The sequence below is a fragment of the Neovison vison genome, chromosome 13 (genome assembly GCF_020171115.1).
Source record: "Neovison vison isolate M4711 chromosome 13, ASM_NN_V1, whole genome shotgun sequence".
Classification (NCBI taxonomy): domain Eukaryota; kingdom Metazoa; phylum Chordata; class Mammalia; order Carnivora; family Mustelidae; genus Neogale; species Neogale vison.
This window is the reverse complement of record NC_058103.1, coordinates 60,992,843-61,018,375: the sequence shown is the minus strand read 5'-3', so window position 1 is coordinate 61,018,375 and position 25,533 is coordinate 60,992,843. Positions and strand designations below refer to the sequence as shown.

At 38.0% G+C, this 25,533-nt stretch overlaps 1 protein-coding gene across 3 annotated transcripts in view; it reads right to left on the bottom strand.

The window, feature by feature from the left end:
* The window catches only part of SLC25A21 (solute carrier family 25 member 21), a 507,009-nt gene that overhangs the window by 107,254 nt on the left and 374,222 nt on the right, over positions 1-25,533 (bottom strand). The window lies entirely within an intron of this gene.

Below are 25,533 nucleotides of genomic sequence, written 5' to 3'. Positions count from 1 at the left end.
TCTAATGCTATAATATACTTAGCATTTAAAGTACTCTTTAATCTCACAACTGACTAAGGAATGTGTCCCTGCATACGGTTAAAACCGTGATGGAAATCTTTGGATTCTATCAATATTGAAAGTACGTGCTTTGCTGTCATCTGTCTTTCTTCTCCTTCCCTAAGAGGACCTCATATCCTTGAGAACTAAACTTGTCACACTGGTTTGACCCTCATGAGAAGTAAGTCACTGCTTTCTCTTTAGTTGTTTTACTTACCTAGAAAAGATCAGTTTTCCAACCAGGTGGTTTATGGCTTAATGGACTTGTCAAATTATAAATTCCAGGGGAAAACAAGATTTTTGGAGTTTGGGTTTTATTCCTTTTACTGTGCCTGCAACCAAATAAAATATCTATAGCTTTCCCAGGAAAAGACATTTGCCTAATGTTGCCTTGTGTTATTGTTGTTTCCTTGTGGGATTTTATTTCAATTACGTATTAACATTTGGCTTATTTGGTAAGGCCTGCTCAATTTCATTTATGAGCTGATAAGTATAATAAATACAAATACCAACTTCATAGCAGAAATAAAAAAAATTTACAGGAAGTTGAAATATTTGGAATTAAATACTGATACTGTATCACCGTGATAATCTTTTATCAATAGTTAAATCCAGTGAAATGAATAATAGTCATTTGATGTTGAAGTTCATGAAAACATGCTGATAATGTTTCGCTTAAACTATTTCATAGTTGTTTTTTTGGAGGAGGGGAGGGTGAGTGGAGCAAGTATCTTCAGGGAAAAAAGGACAAAAGTTAGAATGAAGAAGGAACGTGACATGTCTTTTTAAGAAAACCAGTGGGAATTTGATGCTCATATGCGGTCATTATACTTTCATTTTGTTAGCACCTTTCCTCCTGAAAAAATTTATTTCTATCAGTCTTCATCACAGAAACTATTAAATGGTTGATTAAAAAAAAAAAAAAAGTAAAAACATGTGCAAAGTACTATATCCGAGGTTTAAATATGAGATCCACAACTTCATAGGGTGGCATTTAAAATCCACTGGCCTTAGCACCTAGAAGTGTTTTTGTCACAGTTAAATTTTCTTTTTGAAGTGTGGTGGCATCTTAGAGTATCAGTATATTTACAGTGACAATTCTAAGGTAATAAGTATAATAATCATTGGGGCTAGCTCAAAGGAAATGTCCAAGCCAAAATAAATCATCGCCATCAAAGTTTCAAATCTGTGCAAAAATTTCAGTTATTTCTAAACCTAATTTTTGAGGGTTTTGGTGCATTATTCTGTTTAATTCTATAAATTATCCATATCTCTCCTTCGGCCTTTGAAATTCTGTCATATCTGCTCTTGCCGGGTAGAATGTTGAATTTATTCTGCTTTAATTCACAAAAAAGGGGAAAAAAACAACAACAACAGAAAAGTATGGATTAGGCACTGTGATTTCCCAAAATTCTTTTGCACATGAGTCCACACTGGATATTTAAAATGGTTTCTGTTCTGCCCATATTTAAACAGATAGTTCACTCAGTAATGGATTATTGAGAATTTTTGTTTCCCAGAAGCCTGCAACACTTTTGAGGGTGCAAAAATAAGTCCTCTGTTAGAAAAGCCACAAAATAATGGGATTTGAGAAATCTGGTTTAGGATGAAAAGTTAGCTAGCACACACAATTGCACAGTGATGACTGCCCTATGTTTTGAAAAATAAACTTTTCAAAGCAGGAATCTGGGAAAGTTGGACTATTATAAAACTACATATATCATAGCATCATGGTACTGGAAAAAGGGGATGTGTATAGTCAAATTCTGTATTACATGTTCCAGAGACAGTATTTTAGTAATAAAAGGAACATGTTATATCAATTTTCATTAAATAAGAGTTTAAAATTCAATGCAGCAAGCAATGCCAACAAAAGATCTGTCCTTCCTTTTTTAAAAAAATTCAAAATAAATAGCAAGAAATTAAACATAAGCAAACGACTGCAGGCTTTAAAACTACTGTTTATGCTTATATTGGAATAATTAATCTAATTGAACCACAGTATATTTCTAAGCGGATCCTCCCAGAATTATTTAAATCTAAAAATTTTTAGAGAGAAAATTATGCTATAAGTTGCTAATTAACAAGTAAACATCTTGTTCAAACCAAGGTATTCCAATTAGGTAACACTTTATAAATACACGCATTACTTTGGATGTAACTTAAAACTATACCACTAAATCACCTTTCACAGGGAAACACTCTGTACTTTACAATAAGATTCTTGTTCACTACTTCTTTACTTCCTCCATCTAAACAAAAACACTTTACCTACCTTTTAAAGTCTAGAAATTTCTTTTAAAAATCTCACTGAAAGCCTCTAGGTTTTAGTAACTAATATCTATGGAGAAAAACCTGGCTTAATTATGGTTCTTCGCTCCACCAGCAGCCATTTTAAACAGAAAACTGGTTTAGTTGTGTTGACAATCACATTTTAAACTGATTCTTTCCAGATGAAAAGATACTTTTTCAAACAATGTAATAAAAATGTAAACTCAGCTGTTTCACAGACATAAAAGTGATTTATATCACATGTACTGTGCTCGTGGAGTTTTTCTCCTTACACAATGGAAGTTTTATTTTAAGGAAAAGTTAATAATTAACAGCTAGGAAAATCCCACAATGCAAAGAAGTCAACTATAGGGGATTAACCACCCCCCTTTGCTCTCCCACAAAAATCAGCCAATAAACCTGGTGAGAAAACGATGTGATATTTAAAAATTAAAAAGAGTCAACATCAGGATGGTCCTTGCCTTTGGTGGGGGCCAGGTGAGGTAGTGAATAGAGGGAGGGACCAGGTGGCTTCTGGGAGCTGAAAATGTTCTGGTTTTTTATCTCAGTGCTGGATACATGGGTATCTAGCTTGTGAAAATTTACTGCAACTGTACGCTTATGTGTACTTTCTGTATGATACTATACTTCATTGAAAACTTTTAAAAAAGAGATTACGTATATTTTTAAATGATAGTATGAAAAAAATTAGCATAACTAGGTAAGTACTTATAAATACGCTGAGGTAGAGTGGGACCATCAGCTAGTCCCCCCATGGAACTCTATTATCAGAGAACCAAAAAATCATGCTGGTGGCTCATGTGATGAGTCCCATGCTAGCCCTAAAGAAGCAAAGAAGAGGGTCATATTTTACACTTTAGGAGAGAGAAATACGCGTGAGAGAGAAAGAATGTATCTGAGGGCTCCTAGCTTCAATCTCCACAAAAACATGATCTTTTTGAAGAGACTTTAACGGAGGCCTGTAAAATTCATGTTTCTAGCAGAATTGTGCAATGGCTGTGAGTCTGTATTTTGTACATCCAGTTCCAAATTATTCCCGTTAATGGGAGGCAGGCCACACGGGTAATTGAAGACCCACAGCCAAGGGCTGGAACATACCCCTCCTCCATCAAAATGGGGGTCAAGTATTAAATAAATAGAAAAATTGGTCTCTGTTTGAATTGCTAATAAACTGTGAAATGTCCAAAGTGCAGGCAACAGCAAGGCAAGCCGAGGACACCATCCAGCTAGTGATCCCCTGAAAAAAATTCTAGAACTGGACAGATGAAGTGAATACCTTTATATCGCCAACGTTTACTTAGTACATCCACTCCGTGAATTCTAGTATTTAAAATTTTGACGTTTAAGCCATCGGCACCCAAATGTTTACTATTTCCATTTTCTCAATGTAGTATTTCTTCTGTCATTACAAAATGGAAAGCAATGTGTAGGATTAATCTGCGGTCTCGTGCATTCTGAAAGAATTCTCAGTTGTCCTCCACCACCAGCACTTCCATCAAGGAAAAAAAGATTTTTAACCACAATCGCAGCTCCCACCGTATCTCACACTGCACAGTTTCCAGGCGGTTGCCACCAGTTCTCTCCCTCTAGAACTCCTCTTTCACGTTCTGGTTGACTAACCCTTGCCTCTGTGGTGTCCTTACCCTCTGAAGTGGGGTCTTATACTGGCTTTATTTACTTTTTTTTTTTTTCAAGTCTGAGCAAAGTAAAAACATCATCGTTAAGCATACACATACGTATGCGTGTTCAGCTCAAATAAAACTGAAAGGTCTGCATACAAACAGGCAGCGGGTGAAGATACCGTGACTAGTTCTTTGTACTGTGTGGGGAACGCAAAAGAATTCCACTGTAATTTGAAATCTCCGAAACAGCTCTATTCTGAGGGAAAAGAGAGGCAGAGTGTGGGAGGGAATGGGGGCAGCAGAGGAAGGTAAGTACATTTTTTTTGGTCCGGCAAAGTCACTGATGGGAAAATCTGGATAAATAGAGTCAGTGCAAGAACCTCGGGTTCACACTTCCAAGCAGCCAGAAGGCCAATGTGCTATTTCCTACCTCACGGTCCTCCTGAAGAAGGAGCCTGTTCCCATCCCTCTTTACCCTCTGTCTCCCTCCCCAACCCCAGAAGAACACAAAAGTCCCTCAGCACGAATAACACGATGGTCTCACACTCCATGTTATCTGCAGTTAGAAGTGAGGGCGAAGCATGAGCAGAAGTATATGATGAACCCAAAGTTAATGGACCAAATGTTTTCAGAGTTACTTGTGTACATCCCCAGGGTCAAATTCAGTACTCAGAAGTCCACGTGCAGTTTCCATAGAAATAACTATAAATACTAAGCAGGGGGAAAATAGCTGCAGTCAGTCTTTTTCTCCGTATTGACACATGGTCTTTATTCTCTTCTGGCTCTATCTCCTGAATGGCAAGTTTTGGCTTGGTTTTATTTATGCAGTGGAACTTCATCAACTCACACACACCTTCGAGAGAACCAGAGTAAAATACTCGTTGTGGGGATCAGTAAAGAACTAGAAAAAACTTGGCAAGAAGAAGCAAATCAAAGAAGGTCATGAAACATATTTATTTTATTGGGCTATGAAAAAAAATACAGACTCGGAAAGTGAATATGATGTAATCTCAAAGGAAAATAAATGGTTGACAGAGATGGAAGTGTCAATCAGCAAGCATTGAGGCAAAGGAGTAAAAAAAGTTCATGGCCAAGGCAAATGTAGATAAAATACCACACAGGCAATGAATGCATCCAGTTAGAGGCAGGTGCATAAAGCGTTAACGAGAGAGTAGAAACGAGTAGGAAGTTGTTTCCTTGTTAGGGCCGTTCACTTTTTCATTTCTCTCCATGAGTGTTTTTATTTCCACAAAAGAAGAAAAAAAAATAACCCTTACTTTCAATAAAGTTTTAATAACATGAATTGCAAGGAATCTTTTAACGGACGCACAACAATAGTATGTAATATGCTTGTTTCAGGGTGATTGGAAAGTATGATTATGTAATGAATTAAAAATTTAATTGAAGAGCTACTTATTGATGATGTTTGTAAACATCTCAGAAAAATAAGGCTCTTGTTCAGGTAATAAAAACTAAAGGTCTGTTTATGTCAATGACTCAGTACATGAAATTGACTAAAAAAATCAACAATATAAGAATCTCATAAATTTCAAATAATCTAAATTTTACTCACAGCAAGAATTTATGCATTCACTGCATTTGTCTTTAGCATATACCGTGCTTGTATTATTGGAGGCCACTAGACCTTTCTGGTGAAAACTTTATTTACTATGACTTTGTGAATCAAGGGGAAATGAGCGAATTCCCAGGCCACCGTATATGACTATAGCTTATTATAATCACTTTAAAGATACAATAAAAATAATCTATTTAAATTGTTTTCTGTTACAGGGGCTTTGAGGGAAACTGCCTTTTTATAAATAAAATTAGAACATGATTTTAAAATGCTGCTGAGTGGTATATAGCTTAGAAAATGATTTTAACTTTGTTCTTAAGTCCTAAGGATCGTAAATACGTGATCAGTTTGGTCAATTTAAGCTACAAGTAAACCAATTCCATTCTGAGCAAAATTTTGCTTGGGGCAGGGTTTTGTTGTGTTACATGATTCCATAGGTCAAGTTCTGAGTTCAGCTCCTTGGGATGAGAGTACAGCATACCTGTACCACATGCTGTTTACCTGGTAGAGCTTAACAAAGGTCCAGGCATCTTAAAGAAAGTGTAAAATAAAATGTGACTTGCTTAGACTTAGCGTGTCATCAGAGGACTTCAGTTTTTGTTTCGAAAGAAAGATGGATTTATGAGAGGATACTTGTAACCTCTAGATTTCTAGTCAGAGAAGCCCAAGACTGAGGAAGATTTGATTTCTAAAATCAGGGCTGGTGTAGGTCTGAGACAGACAGTGTGGATGCATGAAGCATCTGTGCAGTGTGAGTCACGTGCCTGAATGGAGCCCTTCTTGGGACAACGGTAGCCACCGTTTGCCACTCCAAGATTCCTGTCACCAACACAGAGGAGCATGCAGGAGGCAAACTCACAGAGTAATTCAGACAGCCACGGCGATGCCATAAACTCTGCCTGAAAACTCAGTAGGCAGTTCATGCAGACTGGCCTGGAGGGTGTGGGGAAGAAGAGCAGATTTCCACAGATGTGGCACGGTACGTACGTAATACCCTCAGAACAAGGGTAGCCTGAATGCTAAGGAGTCACGGGAAATAAAACAAAGGAGGACAGTGGCTACTGATCAAGGGAGGAGATGTTTTTCCTTCTTTAAGTAGGGTTAGCACCATGTAAATCAAAGAAGGGCCTACAAGTCTCTAGGTTAGCTCTCAGGAAGAGGTAGTAAGTTGATGCTCTAGGAACACAATGAAAATGCCACAGACACCGTAACTGCCAATTTACTAGCAATCTCTGCATGATAACATATTGTAAGACTTTAAAACTGAACATAATAAAAAAATTAAGTCAGAGAATGACAAATACTGTGTAATCTCACTTATATGTGGAATCAAAGACAATAAACTCGTAGGAACCTAAATAAATAAATAAATAAAATGTGGACAATCATCACCACCATGGACACGATGCAGAAAGGAATTAAGAATAAATTAAATCTGTTGAGGAATAAAATAGGAGTTCCTCTTAGTAAATAAATAAATAATATGTTAGTTTCTTTTTTAAAAAAAGGACCAAGTCCATTTTTTTTTTTTTTAGGTTTCTAGTAGGTTTTTTTTTTAATTTATTTATTTTCAGAAAAACAGTATTCATTATTTTTTCACCACACCCAGTGCTCCATGCCAAGTCCATTTTTGAACAGGTTAAAAATTTTAATCTAGTTTAGGGGTGCCTGGGTGGCTCAGCGGGTTAAAGCCTCTGCCTTCGGCCCAGGTCATGATCCCAGGACCCTGGGATCGAGCCCCACATCGGGCTCTCTGCTCAGTGCAGAGCCTGCTTCTCTCTCTCTCTCTGCCTGCCTCTGTGCCTACTTGTGTTCTCTGTCAAATAAATAAATAAAGTCTTAAAAAATTTTTTTTAATCTAGTTTAGCTGACTTCAACAAACATTTATTGAATCTGATCTAAGACTCAAGTACTATGTAGGGTCCCAGGGACATCAAGATAGCTGTGAAAGGATCCTGACCCTTGAATAGCTCACTACTGCCTGGTGGCGACCTGCTAATTAGCTTTATATACATACTTGGTGTAAAAGCCACAGCTGCTGCAAGATTCTGATAGCCCTGGAATTTCTCTGGTCTATTCACATGTATGATACACAGCACACTCGCACAAAAACCTTCGCATCTCCACAGGGACATTTAGTTCTGGTGGTGAAACTGAGAACTGAGTTATGTGAATGTTCACATATCAACTTTGTCAGGAGATACACAATTTTTTTTTTTTTCAAAGGGAAAGCGCTAGTGCGCTTTAGATAACTGCCTTGGGGCGCTGGAGGCAGCCAGTAAACCTGGTTTGCATTTCTAGCTGTGCAGCCACTCCTTAGCAAGCAACCTTTAACAAGTTGCCTAATTTTTTCCTCCCATTTATTTTAATCAACCTAAAATAGGATCAGGACCCAGTGGGGATGGGGAAGTGTGGTAAAGAGAAGAGAAGAGATAGCTAAAATAATAGCTAAATAGATAGAATTCCTTTTTTTGGAGGAAAGATGTAGAAATAGAGTTATGAGTGGGAATTATAGCTAATATCAAGTTTAAAAAAAGTAAAGGGAAGTACCACTATTCTTACGATAATTTGGTGAACTATTTTTAATCTAACAGACCATTTCCAAGTGGGTACTATCTCTACTTACAGAAAGAATTGCTTGTTTTTCGAAACCTTTCAAACGTCTCATTTAAAATAAAGACAAAAATCTAATGCTATTGATATTTAGCTATAGGAGAAACTGAAAAACAAAGAATGTAACAGCTTAAAACCAGTTCTAAAACAGTTTAGAGCAGTCTGTCTCTCCTCCCCACCAACAATGATGAGGAATAACAAAAGCAAGAAACAAGACCAAAGAAATTTAAGAGCTCTTACTACAGGTAAGCTATAGGAAACGGCAGAAAAGACAGTTGATGTGGTAAGCAATGTGGTTTAGATTTTGCTTTACTGTTATCCAGAAAGTTTGCATGGCCCGTGTAAATTCTATAGCAATGAATCTCTGAACAGTAGCCTCTTCCTCTTCAAGGATTTACTTCCTTCAAAACCCCTGTCGTTAAACATAATTTGGGGGAGTGAAGGAGAAGGGAGTGAGCAAGGGCACAAATTAAGGGAAGAGCGTTAAAGAAATCAACACAAAAAGTTTTAATGTAGTTGATTCCAAACCTTATTTGAAAAGTCTGAATAGGATGAAAAGGTTTTCTCTCTTCACTAGTTTCTCTTAATCCTCAGTGCAAACATTTGCCCCAATAAACATTAGATTATTTTTATGTTAGCTATAAAGCTGTCAGTCCTCAATAAACAGATACACTCCTGGTGGTTTTACCTTTGCTGTCAAAGAATTGTCAATAGGCATACTGGCTCTCAAATTAAAACAAACACACAGGAAAAGATGTGTAAAATAGAAGCAGCAGAGTAACAGGAGGCTGCTGAGATCCCAACTAAACGATAGTCCAAAGAGAGGATGGTGATTAAAAGAAGCCCAGGATTCTGTGATATGGTCAATGCGTTGTTAGTGCCTTGCTGTCTCCATAATGGAATGCTGTAATCTCGCCTACTCAGGTAAGCCAGACCCCTTTTTTAGTGTGTCTCAATTAAATTTTATGTCCGATGTGTCCATTTGTTGTAGAAAAAGAAACAAGCTCAATGAAAGGGACACTTTGAAGATTTGTATTTCCTATGGGGACAGTTGACTTCTGTCTGGAAAGTCCCTTCAGAGTTTTTGTGGTTTGTTGTCCTGTGATTGAGAATGATTATACAAGAGATGTGAGGAGATACGGAGGTATGGGGAAAATACAAATCTATTTTCTGGTCAAATCTCTACCATTTTCTCAGTCGCTTTTCAAAGGAGTTTTTTCCACCAGGGCTAATAGGATCGTGTGAATGAGACAATAATTCTTTCTCATGCAGTTATTTCGTTGCAGAATTAAGCTTTTAGAAGGCCAAAGCCGTGCCTTTTTAATGTACTCTCTGTGTCGCTTCCCAGAAGGCTGTGTATATACAGGCAGTCACTACATACCATTTGCTTGGTGAGTTACAAGTCTTCTTTTAAGGCTAGTAACAAAACAGCATAAATATACGAAGGATACAGAAATCTGTTCTTAGCTGGGATAATGTTGTTTGCCCTCCATCTCTTATATCCAAAAACTATGTAAACTTTTTAGGGAATTGGGACTAAAACCAGAAAGAAATTAAGAAATAGTAAAGTGTCCACTATCACAAAAGGAGCTCTTAATTCTGTGCATTTTAATTCTGTCTGGAACGAGTAGCTTTTCTTTCTAGAAAGAAAAGGAACAAACAAGTAAGCAAAGAAACAATGAAAGTGTCCTTTATATCGAAGGGTCCAAAACAAGAGACTAAAATAGGATGTGGGGCACTTAGAAACGTAACCTGGTTGAACAAAGAGTTTGAGGAAAAGAGAGCTGAAGGCAAATATATTGGGAATCTTAAGGCCCTGATGAATACACCCTTTGTTCTGTGTAATAAATGTATGATCTTCCCTGCCAAGGCTGAAAGAAATGGATTTCCCAAGGAATGTCCCATCACTGGAGAAGAGATCTGCCATCAAAAGCCATCATGCTCTGAGGAGGTGTAGCAAAAAAGATTAAACATTTAAAACAAATGATGGGGTAAAGGAAGAAACGAAGACAGGGATGTAGAAAAAGTAAAATGTCAGCACCCTGAGAATGAGATCCACAAACATGAGAAGAGGAAACGGAGAGTGTCAACTTTAAATCTACGTTTTGTATCTTGTGGCCTTGGGCGATTTGGAGTTCAAGGAGAAAGATGGGACACTCTGTTTATCATGGTGTTGTTTCTTCTATGTCAAACATACATAACAGAGCCCATGCCAAATACATCAAGTAATATCCCATTGTCCAGAAGGAACATCTGCAAAGATGGAAAGGTCACATTACAAGAGAAGTTTAGTGCCTGTGCATATGACACCAAACAATCTGGCTTCTCAACTTTTCATTTATTTTCTAAGATTTGCAACTAGCCAGTTGGCCAAAACAGAACAATTTATGTTTCTTAAGAGTATTTCTTTTAAAGTAATGTAGGGGTAAAGAGCTAGACACAGATCTCAAGGGTTCAAATTCCTACAACCTATGAAACATTAGACAAGTTACATAAATGTTTTGGCCTTGATTGATGCATCAATAAAATGGGAAGAATAAATGAGAATTTATTCTCATAGGTTGTTGTGAGAATACATGGAGTTTGTATTTGTAAAGCACTTAGCAAAGCGTCTGGCCCCTGGCAAATTATAATTATTTTAATTGCTTAAAGTGAATTAAAAAAAAACTTTTATGATTTCTCTCAGCAAAAATTTTTGTTATTATTATTATTTTTGTACTTATTCAGTCAGTGAATTACAATATGGAGTACCTACCACAACGTAGTTGGACAAAACATGTTCCATCATATTTAAATATTTATAAGACAAATAAGTTGCATGCTGACAAAAAAATCCACTGACTGAATTCTTATTTTTAGTTATAGTATTTTTCAAGATTTCCATTTAAGTCTTTAAAAACTGAAAGATTCATACCTCTAGTGAAATTCCCCATCTTTTACTTTTTTGGACATATTCATGTACTTTTTAAAAAAGTTCTTTTTAAAACTTTTTTAAAAAGTTCTTATCCATCAAACAGAATTATATATGATCCAGAAATTTCATTTCTGCCTATATACTCAAAAAAGTTGAAAGCAGGGATTTGAAGAAATATTTGTATACCCATGCTCATAGTAACACTGTTCACAAGAGCCAAAGTGTGAAAACAACCCAACTGTCCACTGACATATGATGGATAAACACAATATGGTATACATATATGACAGAATATTAGTCAGTCTTAACAAGGGAAGAAATTCAGACACACACAACAGCACGGATGAAACCTGCAGACATTATCCTAAGTGAAATAAGCGAACCACAAAAACACAGGAGTGATTCCCTTGTACAAAGTACCTAGAGTAGTCAAATTCAGAGACACAGAAAAGTAGAATAATGGCTTTCAGGGGCTGGGGAGCACAGAAGAAATAATAGGGAGTTACTGTTTAGTGAGAACAGAGTTTAATTTGGGAAGCTGAAAACATTTTGGAGATGGATAGGGATGATGATTTCACAACAACATGAAAGTACTTAATGTCACAGAATTGTATACTTAAACGTGGTTAAAATGGTAGATTTTATGTTATGTTACAACAATAAAAATTAAGTAAATTTAAAAATCACCATCTGATAATCCCCAAATTTGAGTCACTTATTGTTTTTGTTTGCCTTAATATTTGGTTCTTTTGTCTTTTCTTTCCTAAGACCCTGTGATTTTTTAAACTGAATGTAGGGAATTGTGCATAAGACAATTCAAAGATCCTCTGGATGATAGTATTTTCCCCTCAAAGAAGAATAAACATTCTCCTAACAAAGAGATGGAATATGGAAGAAAACTTTTATCTTGCTGAAGGTTGGACTTAGGCTTTGTTAGAAACAATGTGTTTATATTTTGCCCCCATTCCTAGGGCAAATTATTCCTCTTGGATGTGGACATTCCAAGTATCAAATGAAAACCTGTTGTGTTAACCAGAACACCTCTGCCTGGCTGGGTTTGAAGTCTAACCAGTTTGTCTCCCCAGCATCATGGGACTGCTGAACTTTCTGTTCCTCTCTATAGCCTCTCAGCTTCTGGGGTTTGGTTTTGTTTTGCTTTTTGCTGGGTTTGTGGGAGTTTTTTTCCTGTTCACATGTAGCTTAGGAGTTGGCAAATGCATCAAGGGGAAGCTATATATGAACCCAAAGTTCACTTCTCTCTAGTTTCCCTCTTCTTTGGGAACTTTTGCTTCTCATGTCCCAGGCAGATGTTGGTCTGCAAGCCAATCTCCCATTCCTCTCCTCAACTAAGACTTGGTCTGAACTCCCTCTCCCAACCTATCCCAGAAGACTTAGCAAAGTATGGAAAAAGCCTGGATAAATATACAGCTCACCGAAGTAGGCTTCCTTCCCTCAGGTCTTGTAGTTCTTTGCAAGTTCTGCCTCCTTTGATGACTCTCTAATGCCTTCAAAAGTAGTTTTGTGTATTTTGTCCAATGTTTATAGCTGCTTTCAGCAGGACAGTTGTTCTGATACAAACTACTCTGATTGCCAGAACCAAAGGTTTGTTAATAGAGTCTTTTAATATTCTAACTCTTCATTTACGTCTGATTATGTTTCAAACATTTGCTTGCTTTTACTTTAATTCACCTTTTTACTGACCAGAATATTTAGTTTTTATTTATACTGTTCTGGGTCCCTGTGCTTATTAAACCCCAGGCAGGCAAGTGTCATAAGTACAGTAGTGAAGATAGAACATTTTCTAAGCAACGGGGGTAGATTGTCTTCCCTTGGGTCTTCATCAGCCCTTCCAATTTCCCTGTCTAAACTCTCAATACCACCTGACAACACTTGTCAATGGTGAGTCCCCTGAATCTAAAAACTCAATGTCAAAAGTCAACTCACTGCCTTCGACACCTTCGTGGCCCTTAAAAATATTCTACTATCTTGTGAGATTGTTATGAAGATGTTATTCTTCAGGAGATAGAGGCAAACTATCATCTTTAGAATTTTTGTCTTAATGATACCATCAAAATCATAAATTTGTCTTGGTATTTATTTAGATTTGATTTGACTATATTTTTTTCTATACTAATGTGGCCAGAATAGCTTGAAATGTGAAACTAGTAATCATTCAATGAAATTCAAAAAACATAACTTGGGGACGCCTGGGTGGCTCAGCTGGTTAAGCAGCTGCCTTCGGCTCAGGTCATGATCCCAGCGTCCCGGGATCGAGTCCCACATCGGGCTCCTTGCTCAGCAGGGAGCCTGCTTCTCCCTCTGCCTCTGCCTGCCTCTCTGTCTGCTTGTGCTCACTCTCGCTCCTCTCTCTCTCTGACAAATAAATAAATAAAATCTTAAAAAAAAAACCAAAAAAACATAACTTGGATGATGATTATATACAAAGAACCATGTGATTTACTTTAGAAGCCCCAAAGAGATTTTATCAGAGCTCCACACATTTAAATAATGGTGAATAGTTACAAATAATGAGCTATACTATAAAGTAATAATAATGGAACCCGTATCGTGTGCATACTTATACACCATCTATTATACTAAATGTTAGCAACACAGTACTGTATATACTACTAGCTCATGCAACAAATAAAGAAACTGAAGTATAATGACATTAAATAATTTGCCCAAGGTCTCCAAATTTATATGTTGGATTCTAAGCTAGGTCTCTTTGAAGAGAAATGTTGTTATGGAGGAAGACGATTCCATAAGAGAACAGATAGAGAAAATTATTTCCATTTCGGGTAATGAGAGGAGGCCTTAAAGAGAAGGTAGCAAGAAAATTGGTTATTTATGGATGATCAGAATTAACAGAGCTGGGCAAAAGGAAAAAAAATGCCATTCTGGGCTGATGAATACGCATGAGAAAAAGCACAGAAAAATGGTTTCAGGAGTTATAATTGGTCCAGAAGGGCTTGACCGTAACATGTATGTGATGATACTAGGTAAGACAAAGCTTGAAAGATTAAAAAAGCAGATATGGAGAGCTCCAAATAAATACCATGTCAAGAGTCTCAGATGTGTTTTTGTGTATTTTTAATTACAATTTCTGTGGGTCAAGCACCTGGGCATAGGTTAGTATGTGTCCCTGACTCAAGGTCTCTCACTGGATGGCAGTCAAACTCTCAGCTGGGCCTGTGGTCTTATCTGGCTCACTCAGGTGGTTGTTGGTAGGATTCAGTTCTGGGTTGTTAAACAGAGGCTCTCAGTTTCTCATTGGAGATATATATATATCTCCTATATATATATATAAAATATAAAATTTAATATAATATAAAATATTTATATTTAAATATATAATATATATTTGTTTTTATACATATAAATTATATATATGCATATATATAAAATATACATATAAAAATAAATATATATATATATAAAATCAGAGCTACCTTAAGTTCCTTGCCACTTGGGCTCCTCTGGAGGGGAGCTTACTCAAAAGGAATAAAATTCCAAGAAACCAAAAGAGCAAGAAGAATGAGAAGGGTCTACCAAGTTGGAAGTCAGTTTTTTTTTTAATTTTTAATTTTTAATAAACATATATTTTTATCCCCAGGGGTACAGGTCTGTGAATCGCCAGGAAGTCAGTTTATTTATATACTAATGTCAAAGGTTACACCTCATCACTTCTGCCATATTCTCTTCATTGGAAGAGAGTCAATAAGCCTAGTTTAGAACCATAAGACTAAGGACTCTGGGAAACAATCTGAGGGTTTCAGGGGGTGGGGTGAGGGGATGGGGTAGCCCAGTAATAGTTATTAAGGAGGGCATATGTTGTAATGAGCACTGGGTGTTATACGCAAATAATGAATCATGGAACACTACATAAAAAACTAATGATATACTTTATGGTGACTAACATAACATAATAAAAAAAATAAGCTTAGTCTATGCTTAAAAGAAGGGGATTATACAAGGACATAAATCTAAGGGGGCAGGGATCATCAGGGCCATCTTAACAGCACCCTACAACATGGATCAATAGGAAATTATCAAAGATTTTTATGAATGTGTAAGCGACATAATTTGGCTATCAGCAGTCGTTCACACAGAAGATTAGAAAGTCATTCAAAATTTCTCCTCACTCAACACCAGTATCCATTATTGAATCACTCCAAGGAGTTCAGTTCTCAGCATTTCCTCTTTCTAATGGTACATAAAATAATAGCACATCTTATAATCCCCAGTATCTCAGATCCCAGGGAAAAGGATAGGAGCCCTGTGGTGACTTCTGAGACAGCAGTTTGTAAATACGTGGTGTAGACAGAAGGCAGACCATGGGGATTAGGGAGTGAACAAGTAGTCAAGAAACATTTTTGTAATCTAACACAGATATGTCTTTACACATGAAGCCAGATCTCTAGTAATTGCTATGTCCTTGTTCCATTGCTTAATGGATTACATTGCAATATTCTTTTGATTTTAGTTCCTTAATAAATAGTGCCAATTTCTGGAAATTTTATTATTTGAATTTTGAAATGCATGTTGAAATGCATGTTCACTGAAAACTGTAAGAATACAAAATGGTAATGACACCAGAGCATGTCCTTTGTCTCATTTTGGTTCTTGATTCTTCTGATTTAGTTAAAGCTTTCTGTAACAAAATCAAAGAACTCATTCATCTAACACAAACTTACAAATTCTCTTCGACAGTTTCCAAAACTCATCTCAAACTTAGTCTATTTTGTTACCACTAAGACTGGGTCTACATTAGAATTCCTGGTACCCAGGGTGTTGTTTTCCTGTAAATTCTCTGTGGCCAAAGATACTTATGAACAGAGTTAATCAGCAGGAGAACAAGGCCACTGAATATGGCTGACATCTCATTTAGATTTTGATGACCACATAGTTTAACATTTATTACAGTCATATGATGATTTTCACCCCATCTGACAATTCATCAAAGAAACTTTGGTTAAATGCCTTATCTCATGTTTCATGAGGTTTTCCTGGGTCTTACTCAATATTCAAGTTCAGTTAGGCAAAGGCACTGACAGGTCAAATAAATAAGTTCATTCAGCGAGTCTTAACCTAAAACTGCGTTCTTAACTTCTTTTGAACAGGGCTACACCCAAAGGATTATGGACCTCTATCTTGGTCTCATGGAAGGATGGTGCCACACTTCACCATACATTTTTAGCCTACCTTCGTTTGTCCAAGATGTCATTTTAAGAAAAAGTGCGTCTTTGTCTTCTTCGAGTGCTTATCTCAGGAACCCATCTATTCTGACTCTCACTAACCCCCCTTTCCCTGCTGAAGTTTGCTGGTTTGCAGAAAGTAATCAACCACACCAGATGTTACCTTTCCCTGCCTCCCACCTCCTCCAGATGCTGTTCAGCCAAGTGAGATGACATATAGGATGTGCTTGAAAATATTTCCAAGTGGACATCTCCCATTGAACACTTACTGGGAACAGTGTAAATCTGAGGGTTGCTTCTATTATTACTAATGCCACTATGAAGTTATTGACAGAGCAGGGAGCATGATACAGGATGCAGAAGACCTCGGATAAACATTCACCCCAACAAACACCGGCTGTGGGATGCTGGGCAAGTGCCTTAACATTCTTGTCAGTTTCCTGACCAGAAAACTGGAGATCATATTCCCCACCTGTCTACCTTACTGCCAGGTCCCTGTGAGCAGCAAGTGAGGTAAGACATGTGGATACACTTTACCAACAGTAAAGGGTCAAAATGGTACCAATGGTTTTGAATACAATCACTGTTATAACAAGTGTGTCCAAACCTTTTTCTTTCCTCCACTTTCAAACCACCTGAAATACCTGGAGGAAAGGTGAAGTTAAAGTCATGAGACTATAGACAAAAAATTCATGAGCTAGTGACAAGAGCATTGTAATTGGGTGATGAAACAGATTTCCAAGCAGGAACTGAGTAGAAACTTAATCACAATTAACAGTCAGATTCTCTGGTAGTATCTGACTCATGGGACTTAGAGAGAAAATGTAGCAATTTAAACTATAAGCAATTCAATTTAGTTTAAATACATGTATATGGGCATGTATGGATGGATGGGTTTTGTCAATGCTTTTATCTTCTTAACAGGATTCTAAAATATTAACAATCCATATGACCTTTTCTTTCCAAGGAAAATAACATGAGATCAAATCTGTATATGGCCAGGAATAGAAGATGTTCTGACAGAAGGCAGAAAGGTGAAATTGCATGAAATCAGAGACGCTGGCTGAAATCAATGATGATGATGAAATATTATCTCCTGGGGCACCTGGATGGCTCAGTTGGTTAGGTGCCTGACTCTTGGTTTCAGGTCAGTTCATGATCTCAGGGTTGCAAGATCAAGCCCTGGGTCTGACTCTGTGCTCAGCATGGTCTACTTGGGACTCTCTCACTCTGCAAACCACCCCCCCCAATAAAAATTTAGTTCTTTAACTTAAGTTAAATCATACCTAATTTATTTCCTTTCTTTCTTTTCTTTTTCTTTTAAAAGACAGACACAGAGAGAGTGGGTGCATAAACCATGGTGGGGGGGAAGGGCAGAGACAGAATTTTAAGCAGGCCTCCACACCCAGCGTGGAGCCCCACATGGTGCTTGATGTCACAACCTGAGATCATGACCTGAGCTGAAATTGAGTGGGATGCTTAACCCACTGAGTCACCCAGGCGCCCTTAACTTATTTTCTACAAAAAGAGAATCAGACAAAAGTAGAAGAGTTTTTAGGAGATCTTCTTGTCTTTTTCATTTTCACCTGAAAACATTCAGTTTAACAACCACTAGAAAAAGGACTAGGGTTTTGGGAAAGACATTTTTCTTCCCCAAGGTGACTGCATCTAATTCATCAGAAATCCAGAGTTAGTTAAAATAAAGGCTTGAAAATATTTCCAAGTGGACATCTCCCATTGACCATAGAATCCCCTCAACTCCCATTAACACTCTATAAAACATGGGGAATATCTGCTCGGGCTCTGAATTGAGATACTAACGTTCCCTAAAGACAACTACTTCCCCCCAAACACTGGTCCTCCTTTCCTTCTTGTCAGCACTGTGTGCTGGGAGAAGCTGTGTTTGGTCTCTTAATCAGGCCTTGCTGACGAGCTGACATCACTGCAAACGTTTTCACTTATTCTTTGGCAGCACTTAAATCCTTGCCAAAGGCCAGTCAGTAAGTCAGAAAGTCTTGTTAGTGAGAGGCTGGGGGAGTCAGAGTGTGACTGTCAGCTAGCAATCTATGGTGATGACAGGAGGGAAATCTAGGAGCTGAAACCATTTTAAAGGTCACTCTGTGGGCAGAACAAAAGACCTCTGACAGAGCTCTGGGACACTGGAAGCATAAGGATGCTGCTATCTGAGCACTCGGGAAATTCATTATCCTCTCCCTGATAGTAATGACCACTTTACAACCCGATACAGCTTAAACCGGCAGCTATTTGCCTTCGCAGCAGTATGGAATAATCTGGTAAAACAGGAATGCCAAATAATGTGCCAATGGTTCAACTTTCTGCTTTAAAAAAAAAAAATTCTTCTTTAGTATTTTCTCCTTACCCTATATTCTTTCATTTTCTACCTTGAATTGCTAAATAATCAGACTTTAAAGTGCTTAGCTGCATACTTTCTGTGAAAAGCTTAATTACATACATTTCATGTCTAAAATTTAATGAGTATAATATACTAAGGCATTGGTAAGCCACTTTTAAAAGGAACACAGATCATTCAGGAATAATAACCATATACCCATGCCTGGATTGAGAGCATCTCTTTTTTTTTTTTTTTTTCCTCTTTGCAAAACAGAAGAAGATTTGGAAGAAGAAAATGGCTCAGTCTATGGGATGCCATCATCTGGACCCGGGCCCACCATGTGTAAGACCTGCTGGAAGGATTTCCTAGAGTTTATTCTCCAAACTTTCACATCTTGTGTTACCTATTTCCTTATTCTTTTTCTCTCCCCCACCTAAATGAAAGACATTTGTTGTGCCATCATGAAGAAGCCCAGGCAGGCCAGGGTAGAACTCCGTAGTGTGGGAGCAAGAGCAGCTGGGGTGGTTTGCGTTCCTCCTTATCACTGCAGGAAAGCAAGGGAGAAGGGATCTAATGCAGAGCATGGTAACCATAGTTCCTCAAACTGCCCTGGATATTTGAGAGCTGCCAAGAGAGTAGATCATGAGTGTTCCTAACACACACACACACACACACACACACACACGGTAATTCTGTGAGGTGATGGACGTGTTCACTAAACTTATGGTGGTAAACAGTTTGCAATATATATGTGTATCAAGTCATCACATAGTACACCTAAACCTTCACAATGTTATATCTCAATAAAATTGAAAGCAATCCCAAACAAAGAGGCACTCAAGGCGGGTCCAGCAGGTACCAGGAGGGGCCTCTTTGGTAAAACAAAAAGGAGGAGAGAGAAGACACTCAAGGTACCAGGACACTCACATAGAAGGCACAGCGGGCATCTGGCACCCACCAAAGAATGGATTCACTTGGGTCCACCAGGCTTGCAAACCTAATCAGTACCCAATGATTTACATACAGCTGATTTGCACTGCAAATTATCTGCTTTGGGGCCTGGGATACAGTCCGTAATCATCCACCTGGGCGAAAACTCTGTGCTGGTTAAGTAGCAGTGAGTACACAGGGACCCACCACTCAGTTGTATGTGATCTCCGCTGGGTCTATATATCAGATAAGAGGGACCAGCCCCAGGATCCAGGGAACAGTGGTGCTGAGAACCATTCACTCCACTCCAGCTTGGCAATACTGGGTAGATGAGTGAGTTTCTGTTGGATGAGAAGTGGCGAAGAGAGGAGAGAGAAAAAACAGCAGCAAGTATGGGGCCTTGTGAAGTTGGAACCTGGCTTAGGAGAGGAAGCTGACTGTTCAAGGAAGCGCCATTCCTGGGACAAGTCAGCACCTCCACTGTCTCTTCAAGTCCAGTGCTTGCCCTCCCTTCCATGTGAAAGTGAGGGGCTTTCCAGAGGCTGCCCAGGCGGTCTTCTTTAGGGGCAAAAGTCTTTCTATTTAGGGACAAGGGTGCTTTCGAATTGCCTGGCCAGGTTACATTAGGTAAACCATGTTTTAAAAAAGTGGACCCACTAAGAGACCAAATTAAGCCAAGGATCTTGGAGTCAGTCCACCTGTAAAAAGAAAATGACCAAATCTTACCAGGTTGTTGTTGATTTTCAGTTGTAGACGTCCCGTTTCCTTTGTTTGTGTCACAAGCCACTCATTCCCCTTCTTAATGAAAACAAGAGGGAGTGATTATACCTCCTGGGGCTGTGCCATTTATGCCGTCTGAAAGGCACTTAAACGAGTGGCACATTATCTCACACATCTGGAGTTTACCAAATTAGCCAATTATGCTGGAGCTCATAAAACGAGGCCTTAAATGTCATTTAACTAGAAAATATTATAATCACCAAGTGGTCTGATTGTAAGATGATACTTGGGGCAGCATCAGTGGTTACAGAAAACAAATCGTGAAACAAAAAACACAGTTCAAATACCCCCCAAATGCAACCACATATTTTCTACAGTAATACTTTCTGAAGAATACCATATTTCTGAAGGCACCAGCAATCAACATGTTTCTCATTTGAGACTAAGTCTCATCCGACCTAGTTGTTTCCGAGTTATTTGCCTTGGGCAAACCAATGCCCATGAATTTTTCTCCTAAGAAAACTGAGAAACATGCAAAACGAGAGCAGACTGATGGAAAATCATGAACTTATCAGCGATATGGAGCCCTCTGTAAAGGATGGGACAATCACCAGATTAAGGGGCTTGACTTCTTTGAGGTTTGGGGTGCTGTCTTGGAGTTGACAAGATTTGGGTTAACTGAACATACATGGTCTCCCAGGACTTTCATATTTTATTTGCAGGAAGAGATGAAAGCTGCTTTAAATTGCTATGTGATTTGAGGGTAGGAATACCGCAAGTTTTAGAATAGTTAAAAATTAGGGGCTTGCAGTCACTACACTCACGTTGTCTTCTTTTCATTTAATATATAACAAAATTTGGTGTTTAGTAAAAGGTGATATAATATAATAGGAAAACCATGATATGCCACTAGTACCCGTGTGACTTTGGGCAAGTGATTTAACTTCTCTGATCTTCCATTTCCTCATACAAAATAGACATATAATATGTTGTACTGAGAATAGTGTTATGTTGGAAATAATGTATGAAAAGTTCCCCAGCATCATGCTTATTACACTAAAAAAAAAATAGTTTTACATCTTTCTTTACCTATGTCACTAGAATATCTTAAGTTCTGTTTTATTCTTTTTCCTCTTTGTTTCAGCAAGAATGGTCACTAGGTGCTTTCAGTGTCGGGAGAGTGAGGGGACAGGCAGCCGTGGTTATACATTAGCATCATTTACAACCCCCTCACCCATCTGTGCCCATCTCCATCACTCTCTTTAGAGCAACAGGTACAAAAGAGACTAGAAAAACTTTCAGGAGATACTCTGAAGCAGGAAGATGCGATGCAGAAACGCAGGGTAAGTGGAGATAGCAGCTGCTACTTGACAGGAGAGTTTACAAAATGAAACTAATTGGTTTTAAAGGCGCCTAATCAGCTAGGCTAAATATGTCTTCTGGGCTCACTGTTTCAGTAGATGGACCTATGGGTTTATTTTTGCCAAATCAGAATAAGATGAAAAAATCATGGTGACAATGGAGGACTCTTAACAGTGACAAATACTTTGCCTCTGAGTTCTCTCTTCTCCATTAGACAAAATAACGATGGCCTCTTTGGTAAAAGTTAACTAAGTATGAAGATTCCATATAATAGAAATCCTTGCTAAGCATTTGGGAGGCCTTATTTTGGGGGGATTGGGGGTAAAGTTGTCTTTCATTAAGTAAAATATATCAATGCTTTTTCTTCTTTTTTCTTCGAAAAAAAAATTTTTTTATGCTTTTGCTTCTTAAAAGAACCTTAAAAGTGGTTAAGAAACTTGGACCCATGTATTTGAGTCACTGTCTCATGAATTCTGGGCAGAGAAGTGGGGAATGCATTTCTCAGAATGGTGAGGAGTACCCTTCACTTTCTTACAGCAGGGAGGGAAATGGGAGACTGTGCGGATGTTAAGAGTATGATCAGACTTTAATGTTCTTAAAACAACAGAAAAGAAATAGCTTTCAAAACCTTTAGCTTGGGGGATATAGGAAAAACCAGGAGAGATGAATTGTCTTAATTATGCTGAGTCAAACTGACATGCACTGTATTCCTGCAGCCGCAGACCAGACTGGCCTGGATGCACCTTAGTGAGAAAAATATCTTTGAAAGCAGAGGGTACTCTAAAAGCTAAATAAGAAAATCAAAATGAACTACTTTCACTAGGAAAAAAAATTCAACACAGCATGTGCTAAAAGGCTTCCTTTTCTTTTTCTTCTTAACACTATGGAATTTTTAACATTTTTTTTAACATATGAAATGTTCTTGCTCTGTATCAAAAATAATATAAGATTTTTCTTTTGTATTTTTACAAGTACTTCCATCTCTGAGACTAGAGCTCTCCAGCTTTGGGCTAATAACATGTCCAGATCAAAAGTCATTACAGAAAGAAAGTCAATTTTCTCTAGAAGCAATTATACATACAGTCTAGGAAAAGGCCAGTTTTACTAAGCAAGGACCACCCATGCTGTATGTTTGTTGTATTACTTGATATCAAAGCAGAAACATCAAATTCTTCCTAACACACATGAAATAAAGAGCCTGGCTAAGGAACTCCCACATCCAATTCAGAGGTATCTGTTACAGCATACAGAACTTGGCAAAGCTGCTACTACCATTTTACTGGAAAGGGACACAGCGATTGACTATATAATGCACTATGATTTCTCTTTTTTTTTTTCCCAAAGATTTTATTTATTTATTTATTTGACAGGTAGAGATCACAAGTAGGCAGAGAGGCAGGCAGAGAGAGAGAGAGAGGGGGGGGGGGAAGCAGGCTCCCCACTGAGCAGAGAGCCCGATGCAGGGCTTGACCCCAGGACCCCAAGATCATGACCTGAGCCGAAGGCAGCGGCTTAACCCACTGAGCCACCCAGGCGCCCCTACACTATGATTTCTTTAACTTTATATATATTTTGGGTAAAATGAGCACGATTTTGATCCAAGTTGTCATAGATGCAGGTATAACCTTAATGGATGGCATTTAGGTACCGTATCATCGGAGTTATAGCAAGAATTTGCTGATTCTTTGTCATTAGCCCACCTGAAAATATTTAATCGTGATTATCATGATTATTATCATAACTTCAGAGGGGGTGGTCAATACAAGAATTATCATCTCTGTTTTGTTTTGCCTCATTATGATTTTGACGTGATGACATGCATTCATTTAATGTGCACTTACTATTTCTACGCAGTGCTAAACACAGTCACGGGAGAGACAGAGCTAAATGAAAAACGGCCCTTAGGAGAATATGTTCTTGGGGTGGGAGAGAGGAGACAGACAGAAAATAGCCACAGTAGATTGAGAGATAGATGCACACCATATTTTGCATAGCATGTAAGAATGCTTAAAAAGCGTGTGGTAGAGAAAAGATGGTCAGAGAGACAGAGAGAGAGAGAAATGTGAGGACATCCTTGAAAGAGGAGAGATGGTTTCCTGTGTGGATGAAGGGGTTGTTCCTGTTATGATTAAGGGGTTGTTCCTAAGATAATGACCAATATGAAAGGTATGAGAATGTGAGCAGATCTGTTGGTCTTAGAATAGATCTGTGTACGGCAAATGAGCCTGGAGAAGAAGGGAGGGCCATAGCAGGACCGGTGCTGTACCACAATAAGAAGTTTAGACTTTCTGGGTGCCTGAGTGCCTCAGTCAGTTAAGCGTCTGCCTTCTGCCCAGGTCATGATCTCAGGATCCTGGGATTGAGTCCCACATCGGGCTCCCTGCTAGCGGGCAGCCTGCTTCTCCCTCTGCCTTTGCCCCTCCCCCTGCTCATGCTCTCTCTCTCTCTGTTTCTCAAATAAATAAATAAAGTCTTTTTAAAAAAGGAAAGAAAGAAAGAAAAGAGGTTTGGCTTTTTTTTTTTTTTTAAAGATTTTATTTATTTATTTGACAGAGATCACAATCAGGCAGAGAAGCAGGCAGAGAGAGAGGGGGAAGCAGGCTCCCCGCTGAGCAGAGAGCCCTATCAGGACTCAATCCCAGGACCCTGGGACCATGACCCGAGCCGAAGGCAGAGGCTTTAACCCACTGAGCCAACCAGGTGCCCCAGAAGTTTAGGCTTTCAACTGCAGGGCATATTTTTATATATTACCCAAATACTCCAAAAGTGAATGTTTTAAAACAGTACGATATGGCATAGAGATAGATAAACCAATGAAACAGAATAAGAAATGGAGAAACAGAATAGAAAATTTCAATGATCTATTTGTGGAAGTTTAACATACAAAAAGCTAGCATTGCCAATAAGGGAGTAAAAGAGATTTTTTTGACAAGTGGTATTTGGACAACTGATTGACCATTTGAAAATAAAATTTAACTCCTATATGCCACACGGTGCATTATTAAAATTCTCAGATGGGTTAAAGATTTAAATGTAAAACATACCGGAAGAAAATGTTTATAATCTTGGGGTTAGAAGATATCCTTCTTTTTAATGTACAACAAGGTCACATATCACAAAGAAAAGACAGATACGATCACCAAACCACAACCTTCAAAAATGACGAGGTTCTGAAAGGTGTAAGGTACTACAGCTCTAAGATAAATGACACGGTGGGAAAAATATTTGTAAATCTATGTCACAGTTAAAGAATTAGTACCTACAATATATACTGAGCTCCTATAAATCTAAAAAATCTAACCCAAGAAAAACGGGCAAAGAGCACAAAAAAAAATTCATGAAAGAAATGATACCTCATGGTTACAAAAGTATGTTCAATCCCAGTTATAATCAAAAGAATGCTTGTAGACAATTTTATTTTTCACCTGTTAGATTATTAATAGGAGACACATATGGGTGACATCTATACCAAATAATGATTGATAATGTCCAGTGTTTGTGAGGGTGTGGAGAAATGAGAACTCTCAAAAACCAATACTTTCTAGAAGACAGTTGGTTAACATTTATAATATAAGATGTGCATATCATTTGATCCTGTATGTCCATAGCTAGCAAGTTATTTTATAGGAAAAAATCTATATGCACATAAATATGAAAAAATAGTATAAGGATATTTACTGCACCATCATTTGTAATAGTGAAAACCTGCAAACAACTTAGTGGTCTGCCAAAAGGATTAGTTTAATAGACTGCAGCATGTAGATACAAAAATTACTATGGTATTATTAAAAATATATGTACTGTCATGGAAACAAATCCATGACATATGTTTAGCTGAAATAAACAACTGGTAGAATAACATTCATAGTATAATCTGCCAAGAGAGGTAGTGAACTACAGAGGCGAGGAGGATG